The sequence below is a fragment of the Solanum lycopersicum genome, chromosome 11 (genome assembly GCF_036512215.1).
Source record: "Solanum lycopersicum chromosome 11, SLM_r2.1".
Classification (NCBI taxonomy): Eukaryota; Viridiplantae; Streptophyta; class Magnoliopsida; order Solanales; family Solanaceae; genus Solanum; species Solanum lycopersicum.
In genome coordinates this window covers 26,996,340-27,020,722 of record NC_090810.1, presented here as the reverse complement: position 1 = coordinate 27,020,722, position 24,383 = coordinate 26,996,340, and positions in this window count along the sequence as shown.

Here is a 24,383-nt window from a genome sequence, read left to right as displayed (position 1 = left end):
TGTCCTCAAATGGACGAGTACGACGGACCGTCATACCCACGACGGTCCGTCCTGCATGACCGTTATGACGGTCAGAGACCCCTCTCCTAACGGTCTCCATTTTTTTTCAAGTGTCCTCTGACGAAAACCTACGACGGACCGTCGTACCTGTGACGGTCCGTCCTGCACATACCGTCATACTAGTCAGAGACTCTCATTCAGGGTTCTCCATATATACATAGTCTAAGTAAGACACGACGAACCCCATGACGGTCCGTCATAGTCACGACGTGCCGTCACTAGGCCCGTTGTGTGTCAATGTTACTATAGAAATGTCATAGTATTTTAATTTTTTTTGTGTGGTTTTGCTTGTCTTGTTTTCCACTATTCGTACTAATATTGATCCTTTACAGGTACTATCTACTATGGCACCCAAGCAAGATCGAATCTATGCCCGTCTGCCCGCATGGTCATTAGCTCTGATGATGAGGTGACCCCGAGTATGTGCCCCCAGGATCTTCCACCCCTTCCCATGCCACCAGAGCCACACCTAACAAGGTGCAGTCCCGCATAGTCAAAGCCTCCCAATCTTATGAGGAGTGCACACTAACCGGCATACCTTTTGGGTTAGCCACAAATGAAAAAGGTTTGTCTGGCTCTTTAGGAGTTTCGTGGTCGGAGGAAGCCTCCAGCTCTGCTGAGGTTTCCGCACCCACCACCGCTGCAGCGTCGACCTCTTCTGATGAGGCTGGTAGTTCGGAATCCACACCAGGATCACCAACTCATGCCCTCACCCCGTCTATTGACAAGCCCAACCGATGGTGTGTCGATGGGCAATTTCAAGTCTACTCCGAAGCCAAGTTCCTGAACGACAAAGGAGTTATGACTCAAACACTCACATTGGAGCGGCGGGTCCTTACAGGGAGTCTCCCGACGATGCCGGAGATCCACAATCTCTTCACTAGACATCGCCTAGAGTAGACAGCACGTCCGTTGGGACGTTACAGTGAAGAAATGATTCGAGAGTTATACGCATCCTACGTAACGACTCTCCGATCACAGATTGATAGGCGGGCTGCCCCCACCAAACAGGCCCCACTGGAGCAGGTCCGAGTACGGGGCATTCAGGTCGACATTTCCCTGCCTGCCATCCGTCGGTTTCTATGCGACGAGGGTGTTGATGCTACTCGGACCCCTCTCACTGCCGAGTTTGACTACCGATGGCATCTTGTTAAAGATGGCCATTTCCTGCGCGAGCCATCGCTGAGAGAGACCACCAAGAGGTGGATGGCCCTGCACCTGTCATTTGATGGAGAGGGTGTCGACTGGGTGACCTAGCCAAAGGGGGCCATCAAGAAGGCCAACCTAACTTACACGACGAAGTTCTTGTGGCTGATTATCCGCCACTGCCTTTCCCCCATAGCCGCTGATAATATCGTTACATGGGATCAAGCAGTATTGATGGCGGTGATGATAGCCGGATTCGAGGTGGATTTCGCGTGGCTTCTAAAGGCAGTCATGCATGAGAGGGATTTTAAGGTCACAACTACTTACCCTTTCCCGTGCATGATTTTTTCTCTCTGCAGGTCCGCAGGTGTGCCTATATGGAACATTGATCAGCTCAAGACCCCTATGGGTACTGTTGATGTCGGCCTCATAGAAGATGAGGCCAATGAGTTGGCTCCATGCAGAGGGCCCCGTCAAGAGTTTCCCCCACTTGCTGACGATCTCGCTGATACGGTAGCCCAAGGCCGCACGGCTACACAGGTGGCGTCCATTGACACAACCCTGGTCGAGTCTATCCCGGGTAGTAGCACTGCCCTGAGCTCCTCTCGCACAGCTCTCTACCCGCCCTGGTCCAGCTTGCTAGGGTCCAAAAATTAGAGGCGCAAATGTCTACACTTCTACATCATATCTAGCCGTGGATGTAGAGGTCTATTACCGAGGCAGAAGAGCGCCTGGAGCGGAAGTTGGTCCAGTATACAGAGCGGAAGATCATTGAGGTTCACCAGCGCTTGGATGCCTTTGAGTACCGGGTGCTAGCCCGTCCAGCCCCTCGAGTGGATGTGTCGACTCTTCAGGCTGCGGTCGACAGTCTTCATGCAGATATCTACACGATCTTAGAGGTTAGGGTGCCGGAGTCTGAGGCCCCTTCTGTCGAGCCTGCTGAAGGCACAATATTGGCGGCCCCATTCGCCACCTCAGAGATTCCACCACCTCCCCCTCGAGAGCATGCCAAGAGCCTAGGGGTTGAGCAGAGGACGAGGCGCGAGCACGGAAGAAGGAGCGCCGTGAGATGGAGGCTGCAGGGAGAGCCTCGCTTACTGAGGAGGCGGCGCACCAGATGAGAGCAGGAGAGTTAGCATCTGGGGCGTCTAGCTCCCGAACTGTGGAGATAGCGGGAGGCACTGCTGATAGTGCGGCTGTTGTTGAGGACACCACTGAGGATGCCCAAATTGCAGAGGACGTGGGTTCCGGGGAACCGGACCCACCAGCTTGCTGATCGACGGCGCTTTGCGCCACAGGTTTGCTTCACCTACCACTCCAGTATTTAAATTTTTTATGCATTGGGGACAATTGCATGTTTTTTTGGGTGGTGGGGTAAATGGAAAGTGAGTGCTAGGGTGAAGTCTGAGTAGCCCAATTCACTATCCTCTTTTGGGGTTTTCTTGCCTGTGTTCTTTTCCCCCAAAAGACTGATTAGTTTTTCTGTTGAACCGGCATGTCTATATCTTTTGTACATAGTTTAATTCTTGAGCATGATGGCTAAAATGATATCCTGATAAACTGGAAAATGATGCACGACTAGGCATAGTAATTGATAAATGTGTGGCTCTAAGCATGACATAGAGCTACACCATTGTATTACCCTAAGTCTAAAATTCGAACTAGGTGTCTGATAATCTTTTAGAGTGATGAGATGTCAAGTGAGTGTAAGGAAGATTTGAATAGTCCACCATTTGTACTGAGCTAGAACTTGCCTGGTTAGTCCTGCTAAAAGTAAGCTGTAATAGACAATTAGGAAAGGATCATAGGCCCTTATTCAATATATCCCATTTTTAGCCTAAATAAAAGAAAACCAAATGAAATTTATCCTTCTTTGATCCAAATGATCTGAGCTTAAATTAGAACTTCTTTTTCACCCCAACTGATATTTTCTGGGAAGAATGTGTTGGCCCTGGTCCCTCTTTGGACATGTGCACCTCAGCTTATGTCAAAAGCATAAGTTGAGGGTGGCTAATGCAGCAAACAACCTTCGTTATGGCCCTGATCCAACTTTGGGTATTGTGTACCTTGACTCATGGCAAAGCCATGAGTTGAGGGTGGCTATTATGAGGAATGCTCTAGAAAGTGGGGTTGAAAGAACAAAGTGAAAGAAAGAACAAAAGTAAAGTGACTCAAGAATTAGTTGAAAGATAAGTAAAGAAAAAGAAAAATATACAAGAAATACAAGCAAGAAAAGAAGAGAGTCACATACACAAATGAATAAAGAAGAGAAAATATCAAGGTGAAAGAATATGAGAAACTGGGCGAGATAAAATGATAGAAAATGGTATGTTAAGCCGATATGTCAAGGAGGGCAAAAAGTCACTAAAGTATACCTAAATATACCCTACCTGACCCTGAGCCTATGTTACAAGCTAAGAAAGTCCTATCGTGATCCTAAGTGTTGTATAGCGAACATAAGACAGTGAAAATAAGGGCAAGCTTATGGCAATAGGTATGAATGAGTGTGAATTTGTTCTGAGAGCGAGTGTTGAAAAGTAATCCTTATACTCAAACTGAAATCATTGTGTGAAAAATGAGGATTTTGTTTCAAAGAGAGGACACTAGTTGCAATATCGGAAATATTAGCATCTTGATGAGAAATTGAAGATTATAGGTGTTAGTGCATGGTGATTCTGTGTCATGTTTTGATCCCACATAATTCAAGCCTAATAGTGATATCATGCATAGATATGATGAGATTAATAGGAATTGATAGCCAAATGATTGCAAAGGATAAAACATGAAAACTATTGTACAAAGATTTTGTATTGAGTCATAGTGCATCGCTTGAGGACAAACAACGAATTTAAGTTGAGGGTGTTGATATACCGTAGTTTCACGGTATTATTAATACTTTTTCCTTAAGTTTAGTGTGTCCAAAAGCCTTTTTGTGCTAATTTTTATATAAGTTTCTCCTTATTTGCAGGAAATCTGTTCAAAGATGTATGCGGATGTTTTTGAGCGAAGAAATGCAGAAGAGACCACCTACGGAGCTTGTGACGGTCCGTCATGCTTGTGATGGTCGATAGGTGGCAGCGTAGTGCAGCTGATGAAGGAAGATGGGGAATTCTGACCAAGTGTGGGGTTACAGAGTCCATGACGGTTCGTCGTGTCTATGACGGTCCGTCCTGCAGGTTCGTCATGAAAATCAGAGATGTAATCCAAGTATCCATATTTCAAGAGTTTAAGTGTTTTGGAATGAAGACCCTCGACGCACCGTTGTGCCTATGACGGTCCGTCATACTTGTCGTCGAGGTAATGAAGAGAGCAGCAGGAGAAATTTCATCAAGTATGGGACGACGGAGTCCGTGACGGTCCGTCATGACCACGATGATCCGTCGCGTGGTCCATCGACCCAGCCGCGTTTTGACAGATTTCCAGCAAATAGAGTCCTTGTTTAATTAGGTTTTTATTTTCTATAAATAGTTCAAAAAACCTCGCTTTTGAGGTTAGACTCAGTATTATTAGTGAGACACGGTATTATTAGTTAGACTCAGGATCATTATTAGACTCCGTGTATTAGTGTTAGACTTTTGATTATCATTAGACTTTCTGTGAGATTCTTGATTACTTTGAGATTCTTGCAAGTGATTGTTGGTGATTTTTGGTAATTAATCAAGAAAACTTTCGGATTTTACTCTTTCTCATTGACGTAAGTACATGAATTCTTACATAATATATTTGAATATTGTGATTATGACTATGAGTAACTAAACTCCATCACTAGGGTTGTGGGAACCATAGGCAAATAATGAAATAAAACCTAACAAAAATAACAATTCTATTAATAATTCTTTCGCTTAGAAGTCTTTTTAACGGATGGCCTACGTTAGAACTCGCCTTAATGTTACTTGCCGGACCAAGGAGGTAGATAATAGGAAAAGCTTATCAACATAGATTTTGTGTATACTATCTAATAGGCTAGTATTGATTGGTACGAGGTAATAACTTAGTCAAATATCGAATATGATGCTTAATATGAGGTAAAGATAAAGGTTAGGATAGCAACACACGTAGCCGGACCAAGGTGAGGAGTGAGATTTTCTAAATGCTGGACCAAGGATTTAGAAATACATAACTTATCACTTTGCATGCAAGATACTAGGAAAGAATTGTTATAGTTAGAATTATCAAATTATTAACCTGTGGGGAACACGTAAATCCTAGTTACTTTGATTAATTGATTAAACTCCATCATTCAACGCTGTTAAGTGTCTCTTTCAATTTTGTTAGTTATTTTCATTCATTTAGAAATAGAAACCCCCCTTTTATTGTTTTTGTTTTCCAAGGAAGTAATTGACCGAACAATAGTAATAATAGGTTAAAGTTAAGTCTAAATTATTTTTCTCGTGGGAACGATCCCAACCTCACTAGTTGGATTATTTACTTGACACGACCGCTTTACTTCTTATTTGAGAAGTATGTTTGAGAGTATCAAATGTCACATCATCTTATATATTTATCAATATTATCAAGATGAATTATATTTATTTCATATTCTGAAAGTTGTACTTTTAGCTCAATTATCTTACACAAACAATTTTACGAATATCAAAATGCAAGTTGACAACTAACGCACATGTGATTATTTTGTTGATGCATCTTTTTATCATATCACATGATAGGTAAATGGGCTCATATCACCTTTTATACGTTTTAGAATTCAGGGATTTAGTCTCAACTTTAGTTGATCCAATCAACTTATCACTAGAACAAGCAACATTAAGAATTATTAAATAATTTTCTAGTTATCAATTTATGTCGATTACTCATTATGCACATCTTTGAGATGATCAGTTATTCGTCCCAACTATAAAATTATAGTACTCGTAAATTCCAAGTTTACTATGCCATGAAACTTTTGCATTAGTAAATTTCTGATTTACTATTATATAGTAAATTTCAATTTTATTACTCCAAGAGTAATTTCAGATGTATTTCTTATCAATTGCTTTAACCTTTAGGTTAGTCGTGATCACATCATTGAATGAACTAATCTAAAGAAAATTGTACATGTAAACATATTATTTGTGTCAACATTTTTGCAAACAACAAGTTGACAGATAACAATAGGCACACATAAGACCATATAGAAAATATCTATTAGGACCATTAAATAACTAAACAGTCCACTAGGTGGATGACTAGGACCATAAATATTTGTATACGTTCCTAGAACGCATAGAATTTAATCTCAACTTTCGTTTATGATGGTCTCACAATTAGCTTGCCTTGCTAACAAGTAGTACAAGAAAATTTACCATTTAAAAGAATATTTAGTTTCTTCCATGGATGTCCATTTTAGTTTTCCACAATATCGTCCAAACATTATAGACTAACGATGTCCCAGACAATCGTGTCAAACTAAGAAAATATTGGAATCAGTAAACTTCTTATTTACCAAAGAATGTGCCTCAATTGCACTAATTCTTGTCCAATACAAGTCTGAATATAAAATATGAATTTTTTCTATAATACATGTCTTCTTAGAGACATTCTTGGTGATACCACATTATTGACCAAAGGTCGCAATCTTTTTCATGCCTAGCATGCTGGCTTACACCTCATTTTCTTTAGAGCATAGATCTATATTTTTAACATTTACCAAAAGATCTCATTCTTCATGAATGGAATACAAATATGTGAGTATATCAATTATGATAGCTTTAGTACCTCATTTCATATTTATGTGCATTATTTAATCACTTGTCTTCTTTCAGACATATTACACTACTACCACATTCACTTTAGTAATGGAGAAAATTCATTAAATTTCATGACTTCTCATAAGAAGCACATTAGTTTTTATTCAATCATTAATATATCATCAATATTGTGCATTAAGACTAAAATTCAATGTCTTATCAATATAAAAGCATGTTATGTCATAAATCGATATGATATGAACCCAATATCTTAGGTGCATCATGAAACATATATGATATTTTACCCTCTTGACGCGATTATACATGAATGATTGTCTTACCCTTTAATGCAATGAAACATGAATCCGTTGCCTTACCATTGAATTGGTAAATTTCAACAGCATATACAAAATATTATGACGTCTCATATCATTAAAAACTAATTTAAGTCAAAAACAAACTTTTAAAATAACTCAAAACATGTTCATAATTAAAATTATTGATTTACCAAAATTAAAATATGGTAAATCAGTTTTATCATATGAGGGATCATATAAATTTAAAGCTTTCATTAGATGACAAAGAAGTGTAGGACTTCCCAAATAAATTAAATATGTCTCTCTGTAAACGTGTGAAAGAAAATGATCCAGACAATAGAAAAATATTAAGAGTAGATCTACTCTTTGATTAAAAATCCCCATTATTTAAAAGTGCTTACCTTACACTTCAAGGTTCACTGTTTTATCACTTTGATGAGAAACTCGATAATTTTAGTAGCAAATAATTTGCATATGTGCTGATTTTAAGAACACTAAAAGCGGATGAAAATTGGACGTATTAACTAAATTCATTGGAGAGATACTCGTGCTGATTACGTGTTATGAAACTATATAAATTTAGAATAAATAAAGTAGGAAGAAGAAAAAAGACTTCTTATTTAACTTGAAGTATATTCAGGATTCATGTGTATTTCACAAATGTTATTTATAATGAACGAAAACCCGTTATTTATAGGGAAAACTTTACTTGGTCCCCAAGTAGGATTCCTAACATATTCTACTATTACTCCACATAATATTCCTAAAATATCCTACTAGTATTCCACATAATTGGATATTCACTATAATACAAATATGTTTATAACAAAATACTCTTTATAAATCTTGTTTTTATTTTTCCTGAACCTTCCCCACGTCCCCACCTCCACCTCCTACTCACCCCCAAAAGAAAATGCCATTAGCTATTGATCAACACACACATAGATCTTCATTTAGTTTATTCTATGTTAGCAACATTGTACACATGGCTCACCTACAACTGCAATGAAAAGACAAATTTTAAGAGAAAAAATGATTTGGCTAGTTATTATATCTCTCTCTACGTTCCACTTGTTAGGGTTTATTTTCAAGGTACGATTTAAAATTTTACAATTTTTTGGTTTCAATTACTACATATCATCTCTTTCTTATTCCCTGCTCTTGGTCAAATTCTTATAATCATTGCTTCTTGGTTAATTTATGGGAATCATTATTCTTATCGCTTTATTAAAACACGACCATACTCTTCTATATCACTACCCTCTATTTCATATGTGTTAACAATACGAATTGATTTTGGCATTCTTCTTTGGTCGTTTTTCTGAAATTAACTACACAATGTCAATTGGCTTGAGTTTTTGGGTGAGATATTTGTTGCTATTGCTACATTATTAGACTGTTACTTTTTTTCTATATATATAAATATATTTTGACGATTTGCTGGGAAAATAGTTTAATCATCATATATATATGGAATATATTTTGGGTCAGCAAGAATCATTATGCGATTGCTTTTTAAATAAATATCCCTGCCATAATATCACTATATAGCATGTGTTTGAAAGTAGGAGCTTGGCTGTGATTATTTTGTATTTCTCCAGTTGGAACTTGCCATATGTATTCAGAACAAGAAAGCCCTAATCCCTTCTTGGAAAGGTGTATAAATAATTTTTGATGTGGCGACAAGTGAAAGATAGAACTGAATAAGATTTGTTGTCTTTTAGATGGACTTTTGACAGATTATAACGATGAAACTTGTCGTTCCTGTTGTTCTGATCTCTCTTCTGATGAAAGGGACGTATGTTTTCTTATTGTATTTTCCCCCCCTTTTTTATGAGAGAACAACTTTGAATGTGAGAATATACAGTTGAAACTATTTACATTGTCCCTGTACATTTTTCTAACTGGAAGAACAATGTCTTCTGATACCCGACTAAATCACAGGGGTTCACAAAGATTTTGTTTCTTTACCTTTTTGTTGTGATAGTGGTGTTGTTAGGTTGAAACACCTAGTTCTTATTCCTGATGTATTGGAAGTACTTATAATTTTGTTACGATTCTCTTTCTGTTTAGCTTTATCTTTTTCTCTCGTCTTCTTCAGTTTGATCGATGGAAGGAAAGCTTGAACAATTTCTTAATAGGGAGAACGCTAAAAATTAAAACACAATATTTCTAGAAATTGTATTATCTAGAAATCTCATTATATCTTTTCTTGTAAGACCTTAAAATTAAAACACAATATTTCTTATCTCTTAATATGACAATTATATATAGTACTGGAGCTACTACATACTAAAATTTTATTAGGAAAATAGAGGTTGATTCAAGTTTAATTGCAAACCAAGAAAGTATTCATAATTGCGGATTTGAGCTTTTTCCCCATTGCTTAGCCTTAGGTCATTTGTTTTTGTCTTGTACTGTTCAGAATATTCATATACATTTTAGTAAATATTTTGTTAGTATAACTTGTTATATATTAAAATTGTATCCGTCTTGCTTCAGAAGATGACTGAGTTAAAACATATAATGTGGTGGATATTTTCCCCTTTTGCACATTTATTGTTGTTTAAGTTTAGACATTTGACATATTCATTGGTGTTTATGGCATGAATTCCGATCACATTTATCTTTAACAGAGACTGAGAAGTGTCTAAAAAGTAGACGTAGGTCATTTTTCTTGTAGGTCTTCAAATAGAACTTAGTTTATTAGTTTGCTACATCATGTTTTATTCGTATAAATCTACTATTCTTTGTGTTAGTTTTTTTAGTTGCATGTAATGGAACATTGACTTATTATCAATGCGCTCACATCATTAATTACATAGTGGACGTGCAAAGTTTAGGTGATGAATAAATTTCAATTTCACCTCAAAAGAGTAAAGACCATGATGTACATTACCAAACAATAATTGTGTGGAATGAAAATGTAAATTCGTTACTATTGTCGGTCTGCAATTATTGTACCCAACATGTCCACAAATATTAAATGCATTTTTTATTTTACTCGTTGCAGGTAGAAAATGTTTTCATCGTCTTTGTATTGTGATGCCATTGGAAAGTGTCATAAAATCTTCGCACCTTTCGAAATAAATGTGATTTCAAGTACCAACGTTAGTCAGCACTGAGCTTACTCAATACAAGTAAACAGGTTTGAATAGGCTATTGATAGGTTCACAATGGATGAGTCTGCTTCAAAGAAAAGAAGGATGGCAAAAAAGACAACATTACCTACTTCAACAAGGTTGAATACACTTTGTTTTTTGGATCTCGAACACCAACATCTAGGTGTTGAACTTGGTAAGTTTTGTCTTAAGATTTTCACGTATTTTCTCCATTAGTTTAATTCTTACCTCCTAGTTGGAATTACATTTGGTATAGCATGGAATATTAAATAATTTTTTCTTTCAAAAGGTTTATCTACTGAAGAGTTATTATTCGTTTTTCTTATATGTAAAATCTGTAGGTTACCATTTGTGACAAGAAGTTATTCCTTAGTTTGAGGAGGCTAATTTTATAAGTTAGTGCAGAAATTTTTGTAAGGAAATAATATTCTCTCTGAAATTTGATAATTTTAACGTCACCTCTTTTTTGTTTCCTTGTTATGATTATGTTAGAAAATCATGCATCTATATTTTTAGCTCTTAAAAATACATACACAATGATTTTTTTACACATTTAAACTGTTATCTCACTTTCAAGCAAAGCAAAAGTTACGAAAGTGATTAACATAAATTAATATTTCACCAAGTTACTAATGTAGAAGAACATAAGTCTAGGTATCTTTATTGAGTAATATGTTTGTAGCTTTCTTTAATTTGAGCTCGTTTAGAACTCTTGAACAAGTAAAGTGGGTGTGTTTATCAAAGACATAAAGTTTAATGGTGATTGTGGATGGTTTAAACTGCTTCAGGAGTGCTGCAAAAAAGTTAGTAATGCCAAAGTTCCAACAAAGATTATTAAAGGTTTTTTTTGGCTATTTTCACAAATAAGAACAATTGAAAGTGTTTCAGAGAGCTACTAGTTTAGTTAGAATTATTATACTCTTTTCGTGATTGACTTTGATTTTTTTCTACTAATCTTATCTCTAGTTGTTCATGTAAATTTTTTGTTATGTCTGTCTATCTTGTCTATAGTTCAAAAGTAAACATTATATACTATATTTATATAAAAAAAACATTCATACTTCAATAAAAATACAATCGCAACTCATTATTTAGATTTTTCACTTATATTAAGATATGTCAATGTTTTGTTTGTAGGTTTATTTTACTAGATAGTTCAAGATCAGAGTGATGTGAGTGTGTCACTGTGTGTATATATATATATTATAACATTATTCTCCTTACAGATCAAGAATTTGAAGTGTGGACAATTTCCTTGGAAGAAAGTGTCGAGCAGGCATAGAAAATCAAAAATTTTAAAGAATGATGGAGGTGATCAAGTAAATGTCACATTGATTTGTTTAAAGATATTCTTACTTAAACATGTTTTTCTTTAATTCTCCGTTGAGACTGGAAGCAAATAATTTCATACCATTTCTATAACTATATTCTCTATAAAAATGATACTTTAGTTCTTTATAATTGTCTATAAACTTCTATTACTCTTTTATGTTATGGGATGTGTACATATATGTGTATATATATATATATATATATATATATATATATATATATATATATATATATATATATAACCATATAATAATAAGATTTTTAATGAAGTGAAAGATTAATGGATAATCATGAGCGCAATCAAAGTTGTATTGAACGGATTTGTTGTCTTAATTAAAACATTTAAATACCGGAATAATAAACAACAAAGTGGAAATGTGGTTGTTAAAAGGAGGTACTACGATCAGATTTTATGATGTCGCTAAAGATTCTTTAACGGCAGGACTTCCAATCCGGTCGTTAACTTTTAAAGGCCGAGCTTCTAATGACCGACGACGACCGGACTCTTACTCATCGTAATAGACTATTAATGACCAAATAAAGGCTTTTAACTACCAAATTTTTTGTAGTTAAAGGTTATTTTCTTGTAGTGTACCTATACATTGCACTACTTAGTCTTAGGGAAGTCTTAGAAGGATGTTCTTATGTGCTTACTTGCTTATAAATGTAAATAATATGTATATGTTGATCTTACATGTGAATGACAGTATGTGATATTGGTTTCACTTATGAACATATGATTGATCTAATGTTTACTCTTAGCGATATAGTATGTGAAGTTAGGCATTGCTTATTGTTCTTGTTGGGTTTATTTGGTTGAGTGAGGTTATGGGGCCTTACTTAGTCATTGTACTAGTGGACTTAATGGGGATTCATGGTGATGGTCTTGCTTTGTTTATGATGTCATGAACTCTTATACATGCTTGTTGATATTATAACTTGATAATAGAGTTTTCTTGATTATGTGCTCAATTATGTTGATTTGTATGTTGACTTGACTAGACTTGGTACTGTTGGTCTTGTGATGAACATGGTCTTGATTTAATGAATATGTTCTATTGACTTGTATTGTTCCTAGAATGTACATATGACTTTTCAAAGTAAATTAGCATGTTTTATGAAATGTCCCTTTTAGCATGATTTGTTTGTTGTGTGTGCATATGTTCTCATACTTAATACAAGTGATGTACTAACCTCATTATTATTATTATTATTATTATTATTATTATTATTATTATTATTATTTTTATTATTATTATTATTATTTATTATTATTATTATTATTATTATTATTATTATTATTATTATTATTATCATTATCATCATCATCATCATCATCATCATCATCATCATCATCATCATCATCATCATCATCATTATCAGTAAGCTGTAGCAAGTTCAAAGGAGAAAGGAAAAAAAATGAAAATAAAAGAATTGTGAGGCATGAGAATCGGTCCACGACCTTCTAGGCAAATTCAAGGAGAAAATTAAAAGAAATTAATGGGGAGCTATGAGGGTTCGAACCCACAACCCCTCAGCCAAAGGAGAGAAAGTAATAGTAATGAAAATAAAAAGTAAATGAGGTTGTAGGGGGTTCGATCCCACATCCTCTTAGTTCCATTGAGCGAAAAATGAAGAGAGAAATTAAGAAAAAATTAAAATGAAAGCGTTGGGGCTCGATCTTGGGTCCCCGAGCCGTATGAATCAAACCAAATGAAAAAATGTAAGTGTTGTCCAAGGGATTCGAAATTGGGTTCACTTGCCCAAATTCCCGTATTGATACATAAGTCATACGTGAATTGAATGTTCAAGAATAATACCATCAACATAGATCAAAATCGAGATCTTGGCATATATACAAGATGCATAAGTCTTGTACTAGATATTCTTAGGAAGATATGAGTCACTTAACGAACTATGAAAGAAGCGTCACAGCTTGTATGTATAGACATATAAGTCTAGCATACGTTTAAAAATAAGTGAACCTAAGATATATGTAATGAAATGATGAAACCCTAGATGGGTTAAGTAAGAATGTGAAACACACAAATGGCCAAGTGCATTGGCATATGATGAAATGAACATTCACGTAAAAAGGGGTGAATAATTATGAAGAGCAAATGTGCTAATGTTAATGAATGTGGTGACAACATGATATGAGGCTAATGTAAAAGATGATAACAATCTCAAATGAGCCTAACTAAGTGTTATCAAAACGTACTCACCTATAAGAGTGTAAAGTTAATGAAGAGACCAGTCTCTATGAACACTCTAATGAAGGTATTGAGATTAACACACTTAATATAACAATGAGATGAGAAATCATATATTGAGCGATGATGTTCTCATATTAGAAGAAAGATTCCATGACGTATGAGTTGAATGTAATGGAACTTTACACTGAGCACCGATAGACTATCTATGAGCGGTGATGTATTCTTTCGAGAAGGGCGGAGGTTCACGTAACTCTCATAAGATGAGACTGTCTGGCATGCCGGGTATGGGTCTCCTTATATCTCCTAGTCTTTGAACCTACACTGCCAACATAGGGATCTGGCGGGGTTAAATTCCCATGTACGCTAGCATGTTTTGGGTCAATTTGGCGGGTGATTCCACCTCTTTTTTGTGTGGGGGAGACACTGTATTTCCTGATGCTTACATGATCTATGTCGGTTAAAGTTAAAGTTTCCAATGAATGAATGAGGCTAGCCTCAATGATACACATAATGAAATGAACGATACCAAAGGTGTTAGGATAGAAAAATCAAGAGGTGAGCTAGAATCAAGTAATGACATTAGGTTATTTTTATCATTGCACAACGAACCTGATGAGAGTCTTAAACTACCCTCCAGGTATAGCTGGTGTTTACACTAGCTTATGAATGAATGAAATGAAGTACGCAAGAATGAATGAAGCAGCCTTTGTGTTTGCTAAGGAAGACTCCTTAGTTGAGGTCTCACATGTTGAGTCCTCATTTTGGAAAGTCTTAATGTATAGTCCATGATTCCAAGTTCTCATGGAATATGAATGAATGATATGAAAGATGTTATGAGGTATATGCAATATGATGTGTGCTATGTGTAAAATGTTATGTTGTTTGTGCAATATGGTAAGTATGATGATGAATGTTACTCTTATGACATGACTTTCCTAATATAAATTTGGAAAGCTCATTGACTATCCTAATCCAAATTTAGAAAGCTCACTGACTTTCGTAATCCTAATTTGGCAAGTCTACTGACTTGACTTTCCATAATCATGTTGTTAGGAAAGAGCTATTCTTACTCATACATGTCCTTGGTGTGTTCTTGCATATACCCATACTTAGTACAAGTGTGTACTAATCCCATACAACTCGATATTTTTGGGTGCAGGCACAGGTGGACGCTAGAGCCTAAAGGTTGACATTGCAGCTTTCCGGATGTGGAGCTTTAATCCGGACTTGGTAGGACCTCATGCGTTGGAGGATGTATACCATTATTATCTATCTTAGATGTAGGATTTATCTAGTGGAGCATGTGCCACTAGTGTTTCTTTCAACTTTCATTTCATACTTTGTATTGGTGCCATTTTGGCAAAAATACGTTTAATGCAATTATGAACTGTTTCTTTCATTTGATTATCTCTATAATAGATGGTTGATTTGTAAACGCCTATGATGTTAAGTTTAAAATGTTAAGCATGAAATAAGAAAACAAAAAGTTCAAATTTTCCGCTAAAATTAACCTAGATGAAGTAAGAATGACGTATATAGGCTTGTCTACGACCTCTGAGAGGTCAACAACGCCGGTCTCGTCTCGTGACAAAGTTTGTATCAGAGCACTAGGTTAAATTACGAGGATAATAAGTTCACATCAACCACATTGAGTAGTGTCTAAGTCATGGTAATGAAGTGCACCACTATCCTAAATTAGAGACTGCATGATGCGTATGAAAATTTCCCTTCTTTTGATCTTATCGTGCTTTTCCTAATGTCTGATTCTTCATGTTATGAGCGTGTCTAACATAAATTCTTATTGTTTTTAGAGAATGAATACTAGGAGGAACGTTGGTCAGAGGAGATTAGGTGCAGCTGCTGTGGGCAATTAGGTTCCACCCCAGGATCCAGCTGAAGGAGTGGCTATGCCGGTTAACCTAGCTGGGTTGATTGATGCGGAGGTGCGGGTAACTATGGAACAGATGGCACAGGCCATCACTATGCAGTCCTAAGCTATGAATGCCCAGGTCAACCGGTAGGATGTTCAGAGGGAGAACTCACTGGTTCGTAGCATGGCTGAAAGGGTGAGAGACTTTATGAGGATGATTCCTAATCTAGCAAAAACTGAAACTAAATGAGTAAATAATAAAATGACACTCATGACTGTTGTCCTCGGCGAATGACGACTCGCCACTGAATCTGCTGAACTGGAGATCGGAAATTGATCTATACGTGATCTGGATGCTGAGAACTTGAACCTACATAACAAGAAGATGTAGTGCACGTATGCATCAGTACTGAAAACTAGGGACCAAATGGGTGAAAGGAACCCACTAGTGAAATCCCACATACATGGTGATGAAATCCACAGAAAAATACTTAAGTTTTGGGGTTGGAACTGCTCGAGCTTGTGGTGTTCTTGAACTAGGGTTCTTTTGCTTTTTCTCCTCTCTTGCTTCTAATTTCCTGGGTTTTGATTTCATGATTTCACTTAGATATGTTTTAGTTATGTTTCTAGGCTTAAACTTACTAAAATATGATGATTTAGGGTAAAAACGACGTAACTTAGGGTTTAAATGGAGCGGGAAAGGTCAAAAAGACCCCTGGAAAAGTTGTTGTTAGACCAAACGACGGTTAGGATTGACGGTCCATCGTATGACAGACGCCCCGTTGTTGGGTCCGTCGACTAGGTTTGTGCGGTAGGCCTTTACTAAATGGGCATAACATTTTCCTCGGAGGTCGGATTTTAGAAAGGTTGATGGCTAAACAAAGCTAATTAATTTGTCTATCTGTGGGTAGGTTATGAAATACCTAATTCATTTTTTTCTAAGAGTTATGAGAATTTGAAGTTGACCCAACTGAATTTCCCCTTAACTGTCTACAAATGTTTCTCCTACAGACCGTAGGTCCACCTACGGACTGTGCTGGTCATCCATAGCTCTTGTCCAAGAGTACGTAAATGGAGGTCTTGATCGATGGTCACGGACTACGGACCATCTTCTAACCTACGGATCATATATCTGTCCGCCGTCCAAGATTTAACAAATTTTTCTGGGCTGAAATTTTTGGGAGTTTCTGATCCCATCGATGATTGTGCAGGACGGACCGTGGGTCAGGTTACGGTCCGTCGATGCCACTGTTGGTTGCACCTATAGATTTTCTTTGTAAAGCTGCTTTTTGGTCTATTTTGGCTACGGGGTGTTACAGTCGTTGGACACTTAGAAATTTTCAGAAGTCGACATTTCACATACCTCTCAGTTAGAAACAATGGACGTGCTGAACGGCCTCTCAATCGATGAACCGTAGTCTACTTTCCTCGTCTGACACTTCGTATAATTCAGAAAATCTAAGGAATCAAAGTTTCAGTTAGAAATGACGGACACGTAGAATGGCCCGTCTATCAATTGACGAACTGCAGTCCACTTCCGTTGTTCCAAAGTTTAGCAGATTTAGATGTTAGACATTGACGGACCCTATCGACTGTAGGTAGACGGGGTCTCATTCTGTTGGTCAGAGATAGGTTTTAGAACTTGGTTTTAACACCCACATATGGACAATTTCAAGAACATCACAAGTTCAGCTAACATGTAATAACAAGCATAAGACCCATTCGACATCCTTAAAGAATTGATTTTGCAAATTTCGATCATGGATTCTACGAGACTATCAAGCCCTAAGTCAGAAAAACAATAAGCATATTGAATTTACACAGATTCCACCCCCAACCCATTCACTTTCTATCATTCTAAAGGAAATAGAATCCAATTTTAACAAGTTTAACATGCAATTTTTTCCCTAAGTCAAGACCCACATACAATCTATTCGTTTCCACAAGCAAATGAACGAGAATTCATTAAGCAAAGGAACATGGAATACTTGTTAGTTGTAGTGGAGTGAATGAGTGGGTCATCTTGTTACACTAACCAACGCGCCCGCCTTAAATCACCGACTGGAGAACACACAAAGGAGACGGAGTAGAAACTAGGGGGGTTATGGTTTTGGGATTTCTGGGAGTTTGGGAGAATTGGATTTTTTGAAGAAAATGGAAGGGGGTGATTGTGGGAGTTAATGTAGAAAGAAAATAATAAGGGGACGGAGATGATTGGGAGGGAATTTGAAAAGGTATGGGAGGGTAACTCAATAGATATATATTAATATAGTCGGTCCACGTCGGGTCGGGTTGCTAGTTTTTATGAACTGATGGCACCTCGTTGACGGACCGTTGAATGGACCATCAATTGTGCAAAGACTAAGACAAAATTTTAACACAGACCTGGGATCTACGGACACCATCAACGGTCCGTCGATGGAACGACGGCCCGTTGGTTGGTCCGTAGATCTGTGCACCAGACCAATTTCTGTAGAATTCTTATGGTTTGGTCCCTGCACATTGAGCCCCCATTAAGACATTATTTTTGTGATTTTCTGGACACTTTTGAGACATGGACCCTAAAGTAATCTATAGCTAACACACTAAAAAAATTAACATATGATATCGAGTAAAACAAAAAGAAACAAAATAATGCAAATATTTCTACAAGGAAAAGAAAAACCTATTGTTGGCTATAGGATACACATTGGGTTGCCTCCCAACAAAATTTTGATTTGATATCGCGATACAACGCAAGATCCTTGATTACTCAAACTTCATCAAGGCGATATGCTTCAACTACTTCATGGACACTCTCCGCAAGCCCTAGATAGATCTTGATTCTTTGACCATTTACCATGAACATTGCACCCTCTCTGTTCTCCAACTCAAACGCTCCATGTGGGAATACTTTAGTAATCAAGAATGACCCAGTCTATTTGGACTTGAGTTTGCCCGGAAACAAGCGTAGCCTAGAGTTATACAGAAGCACCAACTCCCCAATCGCAAATTCACGCTTCTAAATCTTTTGGTCATGGTACTTCTTCATCTGCTCTTTGTAGATGGCTGAACTTTCATATGCTTTAGGCGAAACACATCAAGCTCATTCAACCCATTAAGTCTCTGTTCCACCTCCATTCCAATCCATCTTCAGTTTCTTTATCTACCACATGGCCTTGTGCTCTAACACAACTGGCAAGTGACAAGCCTTCCCATATACAAGTTGGTATGGAGACATACCTATGGGGGGTCTTTTGTTCAGTCCAGTAAGCCCAAAGAGCATCATTAAGCCTCCTTGACCTATCCGTTCTATTAGCATTCACCATTTTTGACAGGATCTTCATGATTTCTCTGTTGGACACCTCAACTTGCACACTAGTTTGTGGATGGTATGGAGTGGCTAAATTGTGGTGAACCCCATATTTCTCCAATAGCCCTTCGAACAACTTGTCGCAAAAGTGGGATCCCCCATCACTAATAATGGCCCTCAGTGTGCTAAATTCGGAGAAGATGTTAATTTTAAAGAATGCAGTGACACTCTTTCCATCATTGTCGCCAAGTTCTATGAATTCCACCCTTTGGACACGTAATCCACCACCACAAGAATATATTTCATCTAATTAGAACTCACAAATGGTCCCCTAAAATCATTCCCCATATATCAAACAAATCAATCACTAGAATAGGATTTAAAATGACCTCTTGCCTCTTCAAAATTCCTCCATCTCTTTGGCACCTATCACATGCTTTGGCAAACTCATGAGCATCTTGGTGAATGATTGGCCAATAGTACCTACACTGAAAAATTTAATTGATAGTCCGGATACCACTATGTCTCCCACCCATAGGAGAGAAATGACATGCCTCCAAAACACTTAGCATCTCAACTCTTGGCACGCAAAGGCGAATAACCCCATCAGCACAACTGGGGTATAAGTAAGGCTCATCCCAAAAGAAATTTCCACATCATGCATGAAATTTTTTCTCTGATGGAAGGACAAGTCTATTGGGACTATATCACTAACCATATAATTCACAAAATCGGCGAACCATGGAATCAAGTCATGAGAAGCGTCCAATACATGCTCATTAGATAAGGTATCATCAATTTCAGCCTTTTCACTCAACTCTCGCATAGCTTCATCCTCTAATCTGGACAAGTGATCGACAACTTGATTTTCAGACCCTTTTCTATCTTTCTGCTCAAAATCAATTTCTTGCAATAGTAGAACCCATATAATCAACCTTGGTTTCGCATCCCTCTTTGCCATCAAATACCTCAAAGCATAGTGATCAGTATATACTGTAACTCTCATGTCAAGCAAATAGGAGCAGAATTTTTCGAAAGCATATACCACCACAAGGAGCGCTTGTTCAGTCACAATATAGTTCTTTTATCCTTCATTTAGGGCCTAACTAGCATAATAGATAGGGTGGAAGATTTAATCATTTCTTTGTCCCAATACCACCCCAAGAGCAACCCCGCTAGCATCACATGTCACCTCGATGGCTTACTCCAACATGGAGAAATAATTATGGGTGCATACATTAACTTCTCCTTCAACTCTCCGAATGCCTTTAGACAGAATTCATCAAAATAGAATTTACATTCCTTTTCAAGTAACTTGCATAGAGGATGTGCAATTGTTGAAAAATCCTTAATAAACCTCCGATAGAAGCCTGCATGCCCAAGAAAACTTCTCACACCTTTTATAGATATGGGTGGAAGATGTCTCTCCATAACCTTAGCTTTTGCTGGATCAACCTCTATCCCCTTCTCTGAGATGCTATGGCCCAAAACAATACCCTCTTTCACCATAACATGACATTTTCCCCAATTTAACAAAAGGTTTCAAGCTTCTCATCTTTTAACAACCTCAGCCAAGTGACTCAAACAACGATCAAAAGAGTCGCCAAACAACTGAAAAAGTCATCCATAAACACCTCAATATTGTCCCCCACCATATCAGAGAATATCGACATGATACATCTCTAAAAATTTGCCGGTGCATTACACAACCCAAAAGGCATCCTCTTAAATGTGAATGTCCCATATGGGCAAGTAAAGGTGGTTTTCTCTTGATCTTCTGGTTTAATATAGATTTAATTGTAACCCGAATAACCATCAAGAAAATAGTATCATCCTTTTCCTGTGAGTCTATCTAACATTAGATCCACGAAGGGCATACGGAAATGGTCCTTCTCAGTCCAGGCATTCAATTTGTGAGAATCCATAAAAACTTTCCATCCGGTCACCGAACTCATTGAAACAAGCTCATTCTTCTCATTAGCAACCACTGTCATTCTCCATTTTTGGTCACACACTGCATAGGGCATACCAAGCTACTATCTGCAATAGGATATATGACTCCGGCATCCAACCACTTAATAATGTTCTTCTTAACTATCTCTTGCATAAGTGGATTCAAATGTCTTTGGTGGTCAATACTTGGCTTGTGATCGGGATTGAGTTGGATTTTTTGAGAACAAATACCGAGTGGGATCCTAATAATGTGCGCAATAGTCCAAACCAATGGATCGTTTGAACCTCTTTAACACTTCTACCAAACACTCTACTTGTTTAATATTCCAATCCAATGCAATGATTACCGGCAAATTGTCATCTCTTCCCAAGAATACATAACTTAGATGAGGTGGTAGAGCTATAAGCAGTAATTCTGGGGCCTCCTCAATAGATGGTTTTGCAGCAGGAGACTCGCGATGCTTCATATCTAACTCCTATTTCTTTGGTTTGAACCAAAATTTACCCGATCAAGTACCGCAACCAATGACCCATACTCTTCAATACCATCACTATAAAAATTCATGATTATTGTCGCTAGTGCCTCAATACCAAGGCACTCTTTGATTCGTACCTCAGACGTACTCTCAACCCTATCGGATATAGCAGATACCGTTTGGATCTCACCACTCTGCTTCATCGACCTACAAATGTTGAAAGTTCTTTCTTCATATTTAACCTAAACTTTATTTATCATTTTTCCATATCAACCAAGGCGCGACCTGTAGTAAGGAACGGCCTCCCAAGAATAATAGGAACCTCAGAGTCCACCTCACAGTCAAGAATCACAAAATCGACTGAAAATATAAATGACTCCACTTTCACTAACACATCATGGAGTATTCTAATAGGCCTCTTCACTGTTCGATCGGCAATCAATAACCGCATCGCAGCGGGCTTTAGGTAACCCAAACCCAATTTCTTGTAAATGGAGATAGGCATGAGATTTATGCTGGCATCGAGATTACATAGTGCTTTGGAAAATTATAACAAACCGATGGTACATGAAATAGTGAAAGAGCCTTGATCTTCTTTCCTTTGCACAAGAGACGTTTAGCAATAACACTACAATGCTGCATTCGGTCATCATCCTCAAAACTTACCAATCTATCCTTTTTAACCATATCTTCCATAAACTTGTCATAACTAGTCATTTGTTCTAGAGCTTTAATCAAAAGGACATTGGTGGAAAGTTGTTTTAACATAGTGATAAAATTTCGATACTCACCATCCTCAGTTTTATTCACCAATCTTTATGAGAATGGTGGGCTGGTCTAGGAATGAGGGTCACTGTTTGGGGTATCTATACTTGTTTTACCGCTTTGTGTACCAACTCACCACTAACTGCCACTATCTCTTTACCTTTTCTCAATTCCACTTCTACTACAGACGGCATAGGTGGATCAATGGTTTGCTTACCTCGAGTATTGACTGCCATGCAATGTCCCTCATTTTTCAAATTTTGAATAGTATTGCTAGGAAGAGTACCCGATTGATGTGGGTTAACGTAGTAGATAATTGGGCTATTTGCAATTCAAGATGCTTGGTTGAGACTACATGTGCATCAACCTTTTGCCTAATATTAGCCAAATAACCTCTCAATTCCTTGGCGTGCTCATCACTAGCATCAAACCTTCTCATCATCTTTTGTAACATATATTCAACTCGCACCATACTACCTCCACCATCTCTGGCAACAACTTTCTAATTTTGAGGCGGAACATAGGGCCCACTTCGATCGTTTCTGTTACCATAGTTACCCTGGTTGAAGTTGTTGTCGCAGTTGTAGTTTCAATCTCAAACATAATGTCCCTCTCTGTTGTAATTTCCATAGTTTCGACCTTGATATCCTTGACCTTTGCACCAATTCTCCTGATTGGATCCTTGGCGTTCGGTTGGAAAACCTCCATCTTCTCAATGAATACATAAGAATTATCATCATAGTAGTAGTCATCTGCTGGCGATGGTGGTTTTGTCAAATAATTCACCGCATTTACTTTCTCTGCACCTCTAGTGACATGTTTCAATACCATTCCGAGCTAAGTTCTCATTTGAGCCATCTGTTCATGAATCTCAGTTGCGGCTAGATTATGTGTAACTTGTATTGTAAAGGTGTTTCTCCCAGTGTCTGACTTCCTAGTGCTCTAAGCCTTATTGTTGAGAGATACTTTCACCAACTTTTCCGCAAGCATTGCATATGTGCACTCACCATAAAAACCACCCGCGATAGTATCAAGCACTTCCTTATTATTTTCATCTTGCCCCCGATCGAAGTGCTCTTTTAATGACACATTATCAATTCGGTGGTTTGGAACACATTTCACAAATAAAGTGAATCTATCCCAAGAGCTACTCACCGACTCCCTAGGCAATTACACAACGTTGTTCACTCTATCTTTGTGGTTGAGCTTTTTAGACACTGGCAGTATCGTGCTAGGAAATCCCTCGAGTGGTCCCAAGTATATATCAAATTATAGGGCAATCCAGTGAACCATACTGCGGCCTCTCCCATCAGTGAAAGAAGGAATACTTTTAACCCACTTACGTTCATGTAAAAGTCTGGCCTCCCTAGACAACTCTTACACACAAACCCCAATTTGGCGATGTGAGCATGTGGATCCTCAGATGGTAGCCCATAAAAGAACCTCTGGTGATGAGAATATGTATCAAGCTACTAGTTACCATGAATGTGTGACCTTGTGGTAGAGAAGGTATGACAAGAGGATCATTAGAGTTACTGATGTAAATTTCCCCCCTATAGAACTGTTGAGGGCGTGGGATGGGAGGTTGCCTCCTCAAAGCACCATCATCAGGGTTCCCACAAGCACTTGGTTGTGAGCATCAACCGGCGGAGGAAGCTGATGGTTGATCCCGTCACCTAGATTTACGGGATTCTGTTGATCATTCATTCTATGTACTGCCCGGTTAAGTTCAGTATCAAATGGTACAATTGATTCTCCTTGGTTCCATGTACTTGGCATACACTAGAGCTGGACCTCAGACAAAACTTGATACGCTCAAATTACACTTTCCTTAAAAAGTATAAGCGGTCGTATTAAGTAAAGAATCCAACTATTAGGTTGGAGTCGATCCCATGAGGAAAATGATTTAGACTTAACTTCAATATACGATTAATTCTATTTAATCAAGTCCTTTCCAACAAGTAGTAATTAAAGGGGGGTTTTGTGAAACAAAAGTATTGCAATATTGCGAAATCAAACAAGTAGCTAGAGTGAATTATTGCTGTTTATCAAGTGGCGAAAGAAACTAGGGTGTAAGTGTTCCCCATAAATTCATAACGCCATAATCCTAGATATAACAACTCTTCCCTAGTATTTTGCATGCAAAG